The sequence below is a fragment of the Callithrix jacchus genome, chromosome 15 (genome assembly GCF_049354715.1).
Source record: "Callithrix jacchus isolate 240 chromosome 15, calJac240_pri, whole genome shotgun sequence".
NCBI lineage: Eukaryota > Metazoa > Chordata > Mammalia > Primates > Cebidae > Callithrix > Callithrix jacchus.
Genome location: NC_133516.1, coordinates 26,396,085 through 26,412,136, shown reverse-complemented (window position 1 = coordinate 26,412,136; position 16,052 = coordinate 26,396,085). Strand labels below are relative to the sequence as shown.

Here is a 16,052-nt window from a genome sequence, read left to right as displayed (position 1 = left end):
TTAATATTAATTGCTTCTGGAGGGTAGAGATGTGTGTAGGACAAGAATTTCAGGTAGGGGGAAGACAGGAGTATGCATACGCATACCACTGCCCCAACATGTATGAAATCTGTATCATATGTAACATTTATATATACATAGTATATATATCCAGGACATCCAAAATAAGCTTGTTTACTCTGGGGAGAAAGACTGGGTGGTTAGGAGACAGGGAAAGACATGTGCTTTTAACTGCCTACACTCTTCATAGTTTTTTACGTTTATACTAAGTGCCTGTATTACACCTATCTTAATTTTTTTTAATTATTGAAAGACATGTAAAAAAGGAAATCTAGCAATCTTTCTTTTACTAAGTTGTATAACTCTGAAGATCAGCTACCTGTGTAGTCTGTAGAATATATTTCTGCTAGGAAAACTCATGAGTTGTGCTGGTGGCAAGGCTACTTCTAATTGTTAGGAGATAATTCTACATGAGTCTTTTATGTGTCTGCCCATCTTCTGAGTAAAGACACTGACATCCTTTGTTACAAATAATTAAATATCTTTTGGAAGATGTTTGTACAGCAAACAGCATTGAAGATAGTTTTTACCCACTAAGAGAGGGCAGAATTTTTTTTTTGCTGTCCAGGGTAAGAAAGATAATGTTTCCCTCAGGTTAAGCAGATTTGCTAACAGTCCCTTGAAAAGACCAAGGTTAAAAGTATGAGTTTTTTAGCTATGATGCAAATTCATTGATTGTGTAAATGTTCCCATGGGACTTGGGGAGTAAGGAGAACTGACACAAGCATGAAGGCCACGCTGACTGCTACACAATGAGTAATAATGTCCTTTGTCTCTGACCCAGGAGTCTTGTGTCTTCTGTCAACAACCATGAAACTGTGACAGGCTACCTTATTATTAGCTCATACATGTGGTAAAATTTCAACCCCTTTGTAGTTCTTGACACTAATGATGCAGATTCTGATAGTTAAAATACCTATATTCATCAAAATCTAAATTTAGAATCAGCAATTCTCCTCAGTTGAGTAATTTCATAAAGGAATTCAATTATTTCAATGGCTTTATTCTAGGAGTGTATTAGACACATAGAAGACACAGAAAAGATCCATTAGCCATTTAGCCTCTTCCCTGCTAAGAAAAGAAACTGAAATGGCACTGTGAGCTAAATTCTGTCCTTGGCCATTTGGCAGATGTCAAATGGTAATTATGTTGTAGGTTTCTAGGAAAACACAGTGGAAATAAAACAACACTTTTCCCAAGATATTCAAAATATCTATATGGTATTTCATCCACTCTAACTTGTATTCGACACTACAGGGAGGATGGAAACAGTTTATGTTGGTGCAAAAGTTATTGCGGTTTTTACTGTTACTCTCAATGGCAAAAGCGCAATAACTTTTACACCAACGTAACATTTCCATTACAACGTAATACTTGCCATTGAGAGTAATGGCAAAAACCTCAATAACTTGTGCACCAACCTAATATTTCTTTCCAGGAGGATAAGATAGGTCTTTTAATACATGAAAATAAATTTCTCGTTTGTTTTTTATTTCAAAATAGAAAACATCAAAAATGCCTTCAGCAAAAATATAATTTTTCTTTTCATTTTATTTCTTTTTGAAATGCTGAGACATTTTAAACATGTTGCAAAATACCTGACTATAATTGATTTTATCTAAAGGTTGCTGTTATATTGAAATAGAAATTTTTATAATCAGAATATTTATTCTCTTTACCACCCCTGCTCTTTATATAGATTTTTTATTCATTTCCTGCTAGAAGCTAAGTGTTCACATCTAAGCTATTTTCATTATGTCATAGCTGCCTTATGAAGGCTGTCCAAACATGAAAAATCAAATCATGAATTACCTCCATTAAAATCTGAGTCATGTTGGGAAGAGTTTAGGATGGCAGTCAAGTCTATTATAGAAACTGTATAGTGCTGCATGGAGATGCTGGAATATATTTAGGGCAGCAAAACATGTCCAATGCATCAGTCACAGTCCTGGCAGGAAGCAGATGGCATACTCCAATTTGGTAATTTGAGTGGAGTTTTAAAAAGAGACTATTCACAAATGTGTGACAAAGTTTAGGGAAACCATGAGGGTTGGTGGTGCACCCTGAAGCTAGTAATCACTGAGTCATTGCCATTCTAGGCCTGAAGGCCACTGTTATGGAGAAGGCTGCCTAACTGAAGCTGTGGCCTTCCATTGAGGGACATGGCCAACTCACCATGACTCAGCACAGAGAGAGCCAAGGAACAAATACTCTGACCTCACTCTCTTACCTCTCTCTAGTCGCCTGTCAGTGGCCCCATTAACTGTGCCCAATCAGGGACCAGAGGACAAGGAAGCCTATTGACGCATCCATAGAGGCCAGCCTCCCAAAGCATAGAGGAGGATGGAGAAGGGTAGAGGGTACGTGTGGGCAAACAGAAAATAACCAGTATGGTCAGTTTAATTCAAAACGTGTTTCTTCAGCACTGAACTCTGTATAATATTCTGAAGGAGACAGTTACCATTTTTTTATTGAGACGGAGTTTCACTCTTGTTACCCAGGCTGGAGTGCAATGGCTCTATCTCGGCTCACCGCAACCTCTGCCTCCTGGGTTCAGGCAATTCTCCTGCCTCAGCCTCCTGAGTAGCTGGGATTACAGGCATGCGCCACCGTACCCAGCTAATTTTTTGTATTTTTAGTAGAGACGGGTTTCACCATGTTGACCAGGGTGGTCTCGATCTCTTGACCTCGTGATCCACCCGCCTCAGCCTCCCAAAGTGCTGGGATTACAGGCGTGAGCCACCGTGCCCAGCCGACAGTTACCATTTTGTAACTTTTTTTTTATAAGCACTTAATTTTGCCATAGAAAATAATGGGTTCTCTGCATTCATTGAAGTAAGTTGGGTGTGTTATGTAGAATCATGAAATTTCCCAAGCTGAAGGGGACCTAGAGGTTATCTAATGAGTCCCTCTCATACAACAAGAATATTTTTAAACAAGTCTTAGAAAAAAAATCACTATGTTTATGCCAAGTATGAAAACCTTTTAATAGCTGGAACTTCTGACTTGGTTTTTGCTAATAGTAAAACCCTAATTTATAGAAAATCAGTTGGCAACTCTGGTTTGAGAAGGGTAGATACTATAGGCATTCCTCCTTTCTCTTAGAAACTACTTAGTAGTAATAAGGCCACTGTGGAACAGAAATGAAAACCCCACCTTTGCAAAACAAGGAGACATCTCAAACTCAAAACCACATAAAGCACATGGAAGTGGTATCAAGGCAGTGAGGGTTAGTAGGAAAGCTGGCAGAAGGGGTTGCAGATCTCAAATGACTCCAAGTTAAACACTCCAAGTTAAAGGGCTTGGGGGAGGGGGTCACAAAGCCAAATCCTAACCAGAGGTTCAGCATGTGGAAGACAGAGCTGAATGAAGATGGGGACAATTCATGTATTTGCAGGAAGCAGTCTGCCAGTGAACACGGAGGGAAGACTGCACTGACAGGCAGCCTTCCAGCTGCCTAGTTTTGGGCTTGGGAGAAGTAAAGGCTAAAGCAATTCACTCACTCAACCTGAACCATCAAACTCCTTCCAGCCAGGAAACTGCACTCTAGTACACCTATTGTATGTAGCTCATGTGAGAGAAAGTGAGACAACTGATCAAACATGAGCTGGTAGCACTTCAAAAGGAAGTGAAAGGAAAACAAGAGCAGGAACGAAAAAAATGTGCAAAATAGAGTTTAAAAGAATTAGACAGAATGAGTTATAATTTTAAATACGGAGGTCACATAGGACTCATTGAGAAAATAATCCTGAAGTCTTTCCCGAAGTCTTAGGGAAATGAGGGAGTTACTTGTGCTCTGGGGGAGAGTGTCCCAGGCAGAGGTAACAACCAGTGCCAAGGCGCCAAAGCAGAGGTACCTGGGTGCATTTGAAGAGCAGCAGTGTTACTTGGGGCATATATACTCATAGGAGGTTATCTCATTGTGAAGTCTGTACCTTAACATTCTAAACTCCCCTTCCTGGTTTTGTGTTGTTTTTTTTTTTTCCTCTGAATTTAACTTTATCATAATCTTGGCTTTATTGGTGTTTATATTGCCCGGTGTGTCTTTGCCCATCTTTTAAAACTTTTTGAATCAATTCATTTTAGGTGTGTCTCTTACATAGAGTACAGAGCTGAGTTTTAATTCATCCAGTTTCAGTATCTTTGTTTATTCATAAATTATTTTAGTACATTCATAATAATTGATAGAACAAATATGTTCATCCTAGTGCTGTCGTTTTATTTTCTCAGTTCTTATCTTACTTGACCTAGCATCAACAACATATGGCACAACTCCTCTTTAATTCAGATTCTTCGCTTGCTTCTGAGACACTGTTCTTACCCTTTCTCTGGGTTCACCTCCCATCTTGTTGGCCGGTCTTTCCCAAGTTCCTTTGCTATTTTCTCCTCTTTTCCCAACTTCTTACTACTGGAGTTAATGATGCAGGCTCATCTCTTGGTCCTCTTCCCTTCTCTAACTGTACTCACAACTTCGGTGAGCTCAACCAGTCTCATAGCTTTAAATATCATCTTTGTGTTGATAACTTGCAAATTCTTACCTCTAGCTTCGACCTTTTTCCTGAGTGTCAGAGGCCTGTTTACTGATTCAGATTTCCGAGAGGCATCTCGAAACCCCAAGTATCCATCACAGGGCTCCTGAATTTCTCCCAAATCTGCTTTTCCTATAGTTTTACCTACCTCAGTTATCAGTTGACTCCCCTTTCTCTCATACTTTACATCTCAGATGTCACCAATTTCTGAAAATTCTACCTTCAAAATATTTCTAAAATCTAACTGCCTCTCATCACTTCTGCTGCTACCATCCTGGTACAATCAATCCATCTCGTCTCAAAGATTCTAATAGCCAGCCTCCATCCTTGTGTCTCTGCTGTGTATTTCAACACAGAACCCTGAGTGATTCTGTTAAGATCTAAGTCTGAATAATGTCACTCATCTGCTCAGAATTCCCCAGTGACTCCCCATTTCTCTCAGAATAAAGGCTAAATAAGGAAACCTATTAACAAAACTCACTAAGAAAAAAATACCACACGACTATCTCCATTGATGATGAAAAAGCATATAATAAAATTCAGCATTCATCCTTAATAGTTAAAGAATTTCAATGAAATAAGAATTGGTAAATTCTTAACGATAAAATATGTTTATTTCGAATGCAAAGTCAATCTCCTCCTTGCTGAGTAAACACCAAAAACATTTTCTTAATACCAGAAACAAGACAAGAAAGGAGGAAAGATAATTATTATCTTCTATGACTGTAAACTTGGAAATCCTAAAGAACCAACTACTATTAGATGAATTCTGGTCCCCTGCTACGGGGTCCTTGCTCACGGCCAGGTCACAGCCGTTGTAGTGGAAGAAAGCCGAGTCTGCAGCAGATGGGAAGCGCCGTAATGCTCCAATACTATGAGGACAAGCTGGAGGGTGGCACATACGCATACCCGAAGGAAGACCTGGGCATGTGTCTACTGCTGTCGGACTATGTGATCCAGGAAGGGAAATCCCCTCAGCGGTGTTTGAAGGAAGGATACTGCAAAGCTTTGAAATACTCATTTTTTTTGAGGGTAAAAGATCAATGTTGGATACCAGGGTAAGATTCAGAGGAAGAAAAGGATATTCATACATTATGTTGAAGCCAACATGAAAAACAACAAAGAATTTTCTCTGGTCATTAACACAAAGAAGCCAAAACAAGAAACATACTTTTTACTACATCTGTTTGGTTGGACCAGTTTTCCCCTCCATGGCACACTGAAGAAAATGGATGAGTTCTGTTTTTGAATATGTATAAAATAAATGAGTCTCTTGATCCAAGTTATTTTTAGAAGAAAAACCTAATTGAACAGTTATGGGTTGGGAGCATAATAAATGTGTTTTGAGAATTGTTCTAAAGCACAGAGAATGGAAAGATTGTTATTTGCAAACTTGACTCTTCAATCAAATTACACAATTTTTATAGGCAACTCATGTGACTGACAGAGTTCATAACATGAAGCCTGTCCAGAAGATGTCTATTGGGAAAGTTTAGGATAAAACATTTTCTTTTGTTCAACCTTTCCTGTCTAAAATAAATTGTGTTTGTTTGATCCCTTAGAGAAGAGAAAAAAAACTACTATAAACTATGAGATTTTATTCTGAGTATAATATTAATATACAGAAATTAATGATATATTATATATACATATATATATATACACATGCAACAACTAATCAGAAGATATAATGGAAGAAACAGTTGCTTTAGCAATCAGAAAGATAAATTGCCTAGAAATAAACTCTATAAGAAATGAGCAAGATTTATGTAAAGATGTATAGAGGTTGGAGTGGTAAAAACAATATCAGCCTTTACAGTTAGATGTCTTCTTTTGGTATCAGGCAGGTGGAGGTTAGGAAACCATCCTCATGTGGCTCTGGACGCCTTCCCCTGAATAGGAAGGTTGTAGCTCCTTTGTCACAAGTTTCAGACCTTATTCTTCAGCTTTCTGGGTGTTAAGAAGCAGTAGTGACTATGGCAGCTTCTTAATCAAACTCAGAAATCCCCAGATCACAGATTAAGGTGTCCACATACAGGCCATGGCTGTGGTTCCAGGTGTAGCCTGGCTCTAGTGGCCTCAGACCCAGCAACTCCCTTGGTAGACCAGCCAAGTAGAGTTATTCACTCCAAGATGTCCAGCCCAGAGCTGCTACTTCAAGCCTACCATAGAATTTGTAAGAACTTAGTTCTCTTTATTAAATATCTTCCTGTGTAAAATACACAGAGTGATTTTTTTTGAGTGGGGGTGGGAAGAGCACACAGAGTGATTTCTGTTTTCTGCACTGAAATTTGACTGACAAGTTGGTATTGGAAGTGGTTGTAGAAATCAGACCCTGAAACTGGGAATCTGGGACTGGCTGGTTTTGAAGAACATGGTGGATGGTGGCCTTGTCACTTAGTGGAAAATGGGATGCTGTGAATTTAGGCACAAAGAATAAAAATTATGTACATTATCACCTTGGATGAACAGTGAAATTACATGGTCATCTTGGATGAACAGTTTACTGACAATGAGTCTTCAGTGGCTGCTACTTAGATGGTTATGAAGGGAATGAGAGATACAGGAACAGCTAGGTGGGTGGGTGAGTTGGCTTTTCTGATGGTATTGTAGAGTTTAAAGAAAGAGAATGAAGTATTATGAAGGTTCAAATATTAAAATCTTATGAGTCTTGTACATAGATAAACCAAAGGATTGATAATACAGAATAGAAAGTTCATAAATAGGAAATTTAGTATATGTAAGTCGTGGCATTTAAAATCAGTAGGGGAAAGATGGATTATTAATGAAATGGGGTTGGAAAAATGTATAGCTATTAAGATACAAAATTGAATCCACTCCACTTACCTCACGTGAAAACAAATTCTCGATTTGTCAGATTTTTAAAGTAAAGAACGTAACATCAGGAGATGTAAAAAACAAACCATGGAAGGATTTAAAAAATAATTGATGCCAGGCATGATGGCTCATACCTATAATCCTAGCACTCTGGGAGGCCGAGGCAAGTGGATTACTTGAGGTCAGGAGTTTGAGACCCACCTGACCAACATGGTGAAAACCCATCTCTACTAAAGATACAAAAATTAGCTGGGCATGGTGGTTCATGTAGTCCCAGCTTCTTGGGAGGCTGAGGCAAGAGAAGCACTTAAACCCGTGAGTCTGAGGTCACAGTGAGCCAGGATCACGCCACTGAACTACAGCTTGGGCAACAGAGCTAGACTCCATTAAAAAAATAAGTAATTGAAGAGAGGTGGAGATATTTCTAAGTATGATCCAACCCAGAAGTAGTTAGTACTAACAGAAAATTTGGTAAAATTGACCAGTTAGAAAAAGTTTTCTTGGCAAATAAATAAAACAAAAACAAGCAAACAAACAAAATAGCATAAGAGAAATAAAAGGACATGACAAACTGAGGAAAAGTTTTGACACTCATAAGAAAAATGACTACTCTTACTATTATATAAAGAGTTTCTATACTTAGTAGAAAATTAGACAATGTATATACATAGATAGTTCACAGACTAGGAAATACAAATGTCTCTTTAGCCTGAGAAGATGCTCTCAACCTCGCTCTTCACAAGAAAAATAGGAGTTATAACATTTTTTCATTAGATTGACAAATTCCATTTCTGACCAGAATAGAGTAAGTCCACTGCTGCCCATGTCTCCTACTGATTGATCACTACTAAAACCTCAAGATAAACGATAAAGAATAACTACCCAAGGACTCTGAAAAGTAAATAATAGCAGGCAGATTGGGCAGGGAACTCAAACCTGAAGAAAGACTGATACAGGAATGGTGAGATTCCTGTTTTTATTTTTTTCTTCTCTACCTCTTCGCTTTGATCTGAAGACAGAATGAGTTGGGAATTGTCAATCAGACACCATCAGCAAAACATCAGAGAGAAGCCTGACCATGTAGCCACAGGACCAGGAAAAAAGGCTGCTGAAAGCTAGAGAAAGTGGTAGAAACTGCTGATTGCTTTTTTCTTTCCCTCCCTTGCCTTGAAGCCATTCCCTGCCTTGTACAGTGACATGGTCACCTGGGAGAAAACCTGTCCTTCTAGACAGAGGAGTTGGGAAGAGGAACTGTTGGAAGCCAGAGAGAACTTGGAGGAAATCCCCCAAAAAAGACAAGTGGAGAAAGGAATCCCTAATTCTGTGTAATTGTTTGACATGTAGTCACAGGTAATGGATACAGTAGTTCCCCTGAGCCACAGTTTCTCTTTCCATGGTTTCAGTTACCTTCAATCAACTGAGGTTGGAAAACATTACATGGAAAACTCCAGAAATAAATAATTCGTAAATTTTAAATTGTGTGCCAATCTGAGTATTGTGATGAAATCTTGCACTATCCCACTCCAACCCTCCTGTGTGTGAATCGTCTCTTTGTCTGGTGTATCCATACTGTAGGTCCTTGTATTAGTCCATTCTCATAATGCTATAAAAAATAACTGAGACTGGGTAATTTATAAAGCAAAGAGGTATAATTGGCTCATGGCTTTGCAGGCTGTACAGGAAGCATGTTGCTGGCATCTGGTTGGCTTCTGGGAAGGCTTTAGGAAACTTACAAGTGAAGGGGGAGCAGGCATATCACATGGCCAGAGCAGGAGCAACACAGAGAGAAGATGCCACACACTTTTAAACAGCCAGATTTTGTGAAAAGTCACTCACTATTTTGAGGACAGCACCAAGAGGATGGTGCTAAATCATTCAGGAGAAATCTACCCCCATGATCCAATCACCTCCCACCAGACCCCACCTCTAATACTGGAGATTACAATTCAACATGAGATTTGAATGAGGACACAGATCCAAACTATATCAATGCTATACCTGTTAGTCACTTAGTAGTCATCTAGGCTATTAGGTTAAAAAAACATAAATATACAGGGTTCAGTACCATCTGTGGTTTCAGGCATCCAGTGGGGGTATTGAAATATGGATAAGGGGGACTACCATACAGGGATCTATGTCATTAACTCAGGTTTGCCATTTATGTCATCCAACAATTTACTATACTTAACAGAAATGTGTTAAGTTTTTTTTTTTGAGACGGAGTTTCGCTCTTGTTACCCAGGCTGGAGTGCAATGGCGCGATCTCGGCTCACCGCAACCTCCACCTCCTGGGTTCAGGTAATTCACCTGCCTCAGTCTCTCGAGTAGCTGGGATTACAGGCATGCACCACCGTGCCCAGCTAATTTTTTGTATTTTTAGTAGAGACGGGGTTTCACCATGTTGACCAGGATGTTCTCGATCTCTTGACCTTGTGATCCACCTGCCTCGGCCTCCCAAAGTGCTGGGATTACAGGCTTGAGCCACCGTGCCCAGCCTTGTTTTAATGTGTTAACAGTGGAAATGAAATAAGATTATCCATGAGAAAAGGACTTTTATTTTTCCATTCAATTTTTTTTCCTAATTCCTCCAGTCACATAAATATAAGAAAATGAAGTTATATGAAGGATGGCCATAAGTTCAAGGATAAGAAGATAGAAGAGTACAATTTAAAAGCAAAAGTCTAATGAGTAATTTATGTCTAAACTTATTGAAGTTCATAAATAATTTATCCTGATTTTCAGAAGAGAGAGAGAGAACCTTTGGACATACCCACACAGGACCTACAAAAAGACAGCTGCACAAAAACTGGTTAATAATGTTGTGAGCCAGCTAGACCACATGCTAGCATCAGTGGTCTAGAAAGAATACAAACTGCTCCTACCAAGTAATTAGTCTTCTGCTCCTTTCTTTAGTCTCCCTGCCTCCTGCCTGGAACCTGGTAGATCCAGAGAAGTGTGGAGAATAAAGAGCAGACCAGCGTTCTCCCCACTGTAGTTCGTTAAATCATCGATCTGGCCAAAGCTGGATGTACGGAGGCAGAAAGTGTCCATTCATTTTTTTATTTTTCATTTCAGGTTATTGTTTGTCTACTATGGACCTAACACTGTTCCAAACATTGGGGATAGAGTAATCCTCCATTATCTACGGGAGATACATTCCAAGATCCCCAGTGGATGCTTGAAACTAAGGATAGTATAAAACTCTATGTACACTATATTTATTCTTTCCTATATAAACATACACATCTATGATAAAGTTTCATTTATAAATTAGGTACAGTAAGGGATTAACAACAACAATAATAAAATAGAACAATTATAAAACAGACTGTAATAAAAGGTAAATATGGTCTCTCTCTCTCTCTCTCTCTCTCTCTCTCTCTCTCTCCAAATATCTTATTGTTCTGGCCTCACCTATTTTTAGACTGTGGTAGACCCTGGGTAACTAAAAACACTTAAAGCCAAACTGCAAATAAGGGGGAACTACTGTATATCAATGGACAAAACCGGCAAAAATCCCTGTCCTGTGAAACTTACATTCTAGGGAGAGAGACTGAAGATAAATGTAACAACATAAAATTTTAGAAGTCAGTAAGTGTGGGGCAGGCGCGGTGGCTCATACCTGTAATCCCAGCACTTTCCGAGGCCGAGGCAGGCGGATCACCTGAGGTCAGTCGTTCGAGACCAGCTTGGCCAACATGGTGAAACCCTGCCTCTACAAAAAATACAAAAATTAGCTGGGCGTTGTGGCTCACGCCTGTAATCCCAGCTATTTAGGAGGCTGAGTCAGGAGAATCGCTCGAACCCAGGAGGCAGAGGATGCAGTAAGCCGAGATTGTGCCACTCCAGCCTGGATGACAAAGGGAGACTATCTCAAAACAACAACAACAACAACGTCAATAAATGTGGTGGACAGAAGAAATAGGAGAGCAGGTAAGGAAATGGTAGGGTAGGGAGGAGATGAGAAGAGATAATAGGTAGGATGGTTAGAAAGGGCCTCAGGGAGAAAGTGAGAGTCCAGCAGACTGAGGGAGGTGAGGAAGTGAGCCAAGCAGCTATCTAAGGGAAGAGCTGTCTGGGCAGAGGGAATGGCTGGGGCAAAGACCCTGAGTTAGGAGGTGGAGGGTGTCTGGTCTGGCGAGTTCTAGGAGGAGCAAAGGTACCAGTGTGGCTGGAGAGCAGCAAGTAGGAGAGTAAAAGAGGTTTTCAGAGAGGTAAGCGACTGGGAAACCCTATAAACTATTGAAAGGGATTTGGCTGTAGTTGGATGTTAGGTTTTAATTATAAATGGATCTGCGTTTTTCACAACTTGAAAGTGAGCTACCGTTACAATGAGATTTCTTCTTATACCTGAACGTGACCAGAAAATCAGGTTCTGGTCTGTAAGAGATGGAAGAGGGAAAAGTGAAGGAGCGTGTTCCTCTTCCCCGCCCCGACCGCTCACTGTCTGAGAGCCCGGCGGCGTGCCACCCCAGCTCGGAGTGACAGCCCAACCAGGCCTCTTCCTTCTCAGCCCCGCCTCTCGCTGCCCTCCGGATCCCGGCGGGTGGTCAGTGTGCTAGGGTGGTCCCTCCCTTTTTGCAGGCCTGGGCTCCCGTTCCAGGCGACAGCCCAGTAAGGGCCGCCTTTTGTTTCTCCAGATCGGTTCCGGTCGAGGTTCTCGTCCAAGGCGACCGCCCAGTGAGGCCCCGCCTCTCCCGCCATGGCCCCGCCCCCTCCTGCGTGACCACGTCCAGGCCCCACCGAGTCCGACACGCCCAGCGCTCCGCGGCGCCCACCCCCGGCACAGAGCGCTCGCCCGCCCGGCCTCCGGTTGTCGCCAGCTCTCGGGCCCGCCCCCGAAGACGTGGAGCGGTGCGGCAGCCGGTGAGTGGGGGAGGGCACCACAGACCCCCAGCTGTCCGAGGCCCAGAGCCCGGCTCCGTGCAGCGACTGAGCCTCGGCCGCTACAGGCTCCAGGGGCTCCTCCCGGCCGCCGCCCTGCGTTCCCGGGGCGCTTCTCAGTGCCGGCACCCCTGGGGATGGGAAGTGGGACTAGGATGGGCGCGGAGGCTGTCGGGGCAGGGACGAGTGAAGGTGTTAAGGAGAGTGGCGGTCGCCGGGGAGGGCAGAGGTTTGTGGAGGGGATATGGGTCTGGGGCGAAGGTTTGAGTCCTGAGGGAAACGCAGTCAGCCGGAAATTTGGGGCTGGTGGAGTCAGGATGGGGGATGTGGGGGCCTCAGCGCTCTGGGAAAGGAGGCAATAGGTGGGGTTGTCGGCGGAGCGGAGTGACGGGTGCTTTTTGGAAGGGCCAGCTGGGGGGGGGGTGGGGGGGTTTCTTGCTAGGAAGCAGTCCCGCGATCAGAGCGGGCTAGGCTTTCTCCAGGCGGGGTTGGCCCGAGCAGAGTTGCAGGATAATGCTCACATCGAGGTGATTGGGTTTCCAGGCTTTTGACTGGGACATACTGTACAGTTTAAATAATAGATACCTGTCTGGCTAGTGCCTGGGACACCTGAGGAACGTGAATGGAATGGGGTTCTCCCCTACAGGCGGCGTCTGATTTTCCGGGTGCCTTCACAGTGCTAGCATTGCTGTGCGCTGCCTTCTGTAAAACCTTATTTCAACAGGGCGGTGTATGGAGGTCCCAGACTTAAAAGGTGCATCTGAGGTTTATTAAGACTCAAACACAGTTGTATCATATTGCCTTAAATCCTGCGGAGTTTAAATCTAATCCTGTGGGATTTAAAGCGGTTAAATATATTTTGTAGTGTCTACTTTCAACTTAAAGTCATACAAATCTAGAGGACTAGATGTTTTCTTTTTTTTTTTTTGAGACGGAGTTTCGCTCTAATTACCCAGGCTGGAGTGCAATGGCGCCATCTCGGCTCACTGCAACCTCCGCCTCCTGGGTTCAGGCAATTCTCCTGCCTCAGCCTCCTGAGTAGCTGGGATTACAGGCATGCGCCACCATGCCCAGCTAATTTTTTGTATTTTTAGTAGAGACGGGGTTTCACCATGTTGACCAGGATGGTCTCGATCTCTTGACCTCGCGATCCACCCGCCTCGGCCTCCCAAAGTGCAACTTTTTTTTTTTTGTTGAGACGGAGTCTTGCTCTGTCGCCCAGGCTAGAGTGCAGTGGCGCAATCTTGGCTCACTGCACCCTCCGCCTCCCAGGTTCAAGCAATTCTCCAGTCTTAGCCTCCTGAGTAGCTGGGATTACAGGCACCTGCCACCACGCCCGGCTAATTTCTGTGTTTTTAGTAGAGAAAACACAATTTTTCTCTATGGGGTTTCACCATGTTGGCCAGGCTGGTCTCGAACTCCTGATCTCAGGTGATCTGCCCACCTTGGCCTCCCAAAGTGCTGGAATTACAGGCATGAGCCACCACGCCCGGCCAACTGTTTTTCATTGTAAACTTGGAAGACAGAGAAAAGTATAAGGATGAAAATTAAAATCTGTAATTTTGCCACATTAACATTTTGATGCATTTCTTCTTAAAATCTGTAATTTTGCCATATTAACATTTTGATGCATTTCTTCCTAATTTTTGTATTTTTGTGTATATGAATAGACACAAAATTGGGGTAGTATTGTTACATTATAGGAATAATATTGTTATATTACTTCATACTATTGCTTTCTCTTTCCACCTCATATTTTCTCACTTAGCATTTTCATGGATCACTATAAATTCTTCTTAAACATCTTTGAAAATGCTTGTATAATCATTCATCATATGGATTCATGCTTTTATTAAATATTAGAGTTTTAGGTATGTGCCTAATACTGTGCTTGGAGGTGAAAAATCAGTGTCGCCCAAGATAGATGTATTTGTCATGGCTTGCATCACAGCTGTGGCATACTAGCCTATTTCTCATCTGCCAGATAACTAAATTGTCTCTAGCTTTCTGTTTTTATAAGCAATAAACTTGTTTTAATGGTTACAAGCTCATAAGTCTCATGTTTTATGTGAATCAAAAGGTATTTTTAATGTGTGTGAGTTTTTGTGTGTATGTGTTAGAAAAAGGAAATCATGGATTTTTTGGAAGAGGATTTTTTTTTTGACAAGGCCTCATTCTGTTGCCCAGGCTGGAGTGTGTGCAGTGGTGCAGTCATGGCTCACCACTGCCTCAACCTCTGGGCTGGATGATCCTCCCACCTCAGCCTCCAGGGTAGCTGGGACTACAAGCATGCTTCACCATGTCCAGCTAATTTTCTTATTTTTTTGTATTTATGGTAGATACAGGGTTTCGCCATGTTGCCCACACTGGTCTTGAACTCTTGAGCTCAATGGAGCTACCCACCACAGTCTCCCAAAGTTCTGGGATTACAGGCCTGAGCCACTGTGCCCAGCTCCCAGAAAAGGCTCTTTTTAAAAAGCTTTTTATTTTGAAATAACTTTAGATTTACAAAAAGTTGCAAAAATAGTACAGATTTTCTTATGCCCTTCACCTAGCTTCCCCAGATGTGAACATCTTATATGACTCTCGTAGGATTATTGAAATCGGGAAATTTACATTGATATAATTCTATTAAGTGTAATATACAGACCTTATTGAAATTTCACTAATTGTCTTGTTAATGTTTAGGATCCAATCAGGGATCCTACACTGTATTTAGTTGTTGTATGTCAGCCTGGTTTAATCTGAGCATCCTCCTAAACAGGATGACCTGGTGCAGACTTGTAAAGTAAAGCAGGCCTGCTAGAAAGCATACATCTTCCCTGAATTCATATCCAAAACTCATCCCTTAGAAGGGGATATTTAGCTCACTTTTTTTATGTAAGTAGACTACTGTTTGATTAAGATGTATAACCAATAAGGTGCCTTTTAATTACTTTTATATGCCATTTCTAAATCACCTGGGAGTTACAGAATAGAAAGGATGATCTGAGTAATCCATGCTTATTATCGCTTTTATTAGTCTTTGAATTGGCAGTGGGAATCTTTTTGGAGTGCCAGATGCTGACTCCAGTCCCTGGGTATTTTGGAGGAAATACACTCTTTACCAAGTGTGACCAACTTGTCCCAGGTTTAAAGGTCTGTGTGTCTTGAGAACTTCTTTAGCCCAGGGCAACCTCATAGCCTCTAGAGCATTTCTACTAAGAAGCCACAGTATATTTCCGATATTATTCTAGCCAAAACAAGCAAACTCTTGGCAGTATCTGGGGTAATGAGAGTAGATGGAGGCATGAGTGAGAGGAGTAAATATTCTTGTTTTCCTCACTGGTGCTTCCATGGCTAGACTCAACTGGGTGATTATATGCAGAGGTCAGTGCAGCATCTAATCAGGCCTGGGCCTGGACTGTTGTGGCAGGACTGTCTTCAGTAGCCTGTGTCTCGCCTCTCCTGTACCTTCCTGTGGAATCCTGAGGGCATGGAGTTCCCTCAGGGAGTGGCCCTCACCAGCTTCCCTAAATTATCTGTGTTACCAAGAAACTTATAGTAAGGATGGGTGTATGCGAGGCTGATTTTCTACTCCTGTCTGTCTACATCTGTGTGACTCCCCAAGGCAGCTGCCCTAGGTATCAAGGAGGGAGGCTCCCACAGTTGCTCTCACAATTAACTGCCCGCCTGTAGGTAAGTAGTGTCTCCACATCTTAGGTCCTCTGGAGATGGCCTGGCCCTATTTTAGCCTGGCCA

The 16,052-nt window shown here is 42.0% G+C and overlaps 1 protein-coding gene and 1 pseudogene across 23 annotated transcripts in view; both read left to right on the top strand.

The window, feature by feature from the left end:
* The first annotated feature begins 312 nt into the window (after positions 1 to 312).
* On the top strand, positions 313 to 6,187 carry LOC103788214 (cytochrome c oxidase assembly factor 5 pseudogene; annotated as a pseudogene).
* Positions 6,188 to 12,186: 5,999 nt separating this feature from the next.
* Positions 12,187 to 16,052, top strand: part of ANO10 (anoctamin 10) — a 235,295-nt gene continuing 231,429 nt past the window's right edge. For all 23 annotated transcript variants that reach the window (XR_001907298.5, XR_013527249.1, XR_008476706.2 and 20 more), the window contains exon 1: positions 12,187 to 12,293. The gene's annotated coding sequence lies outside the window, so the exon portion shown is untranslated. The remainder of the gene's footprint in view (positions 12,294 to 16,052) is intronic.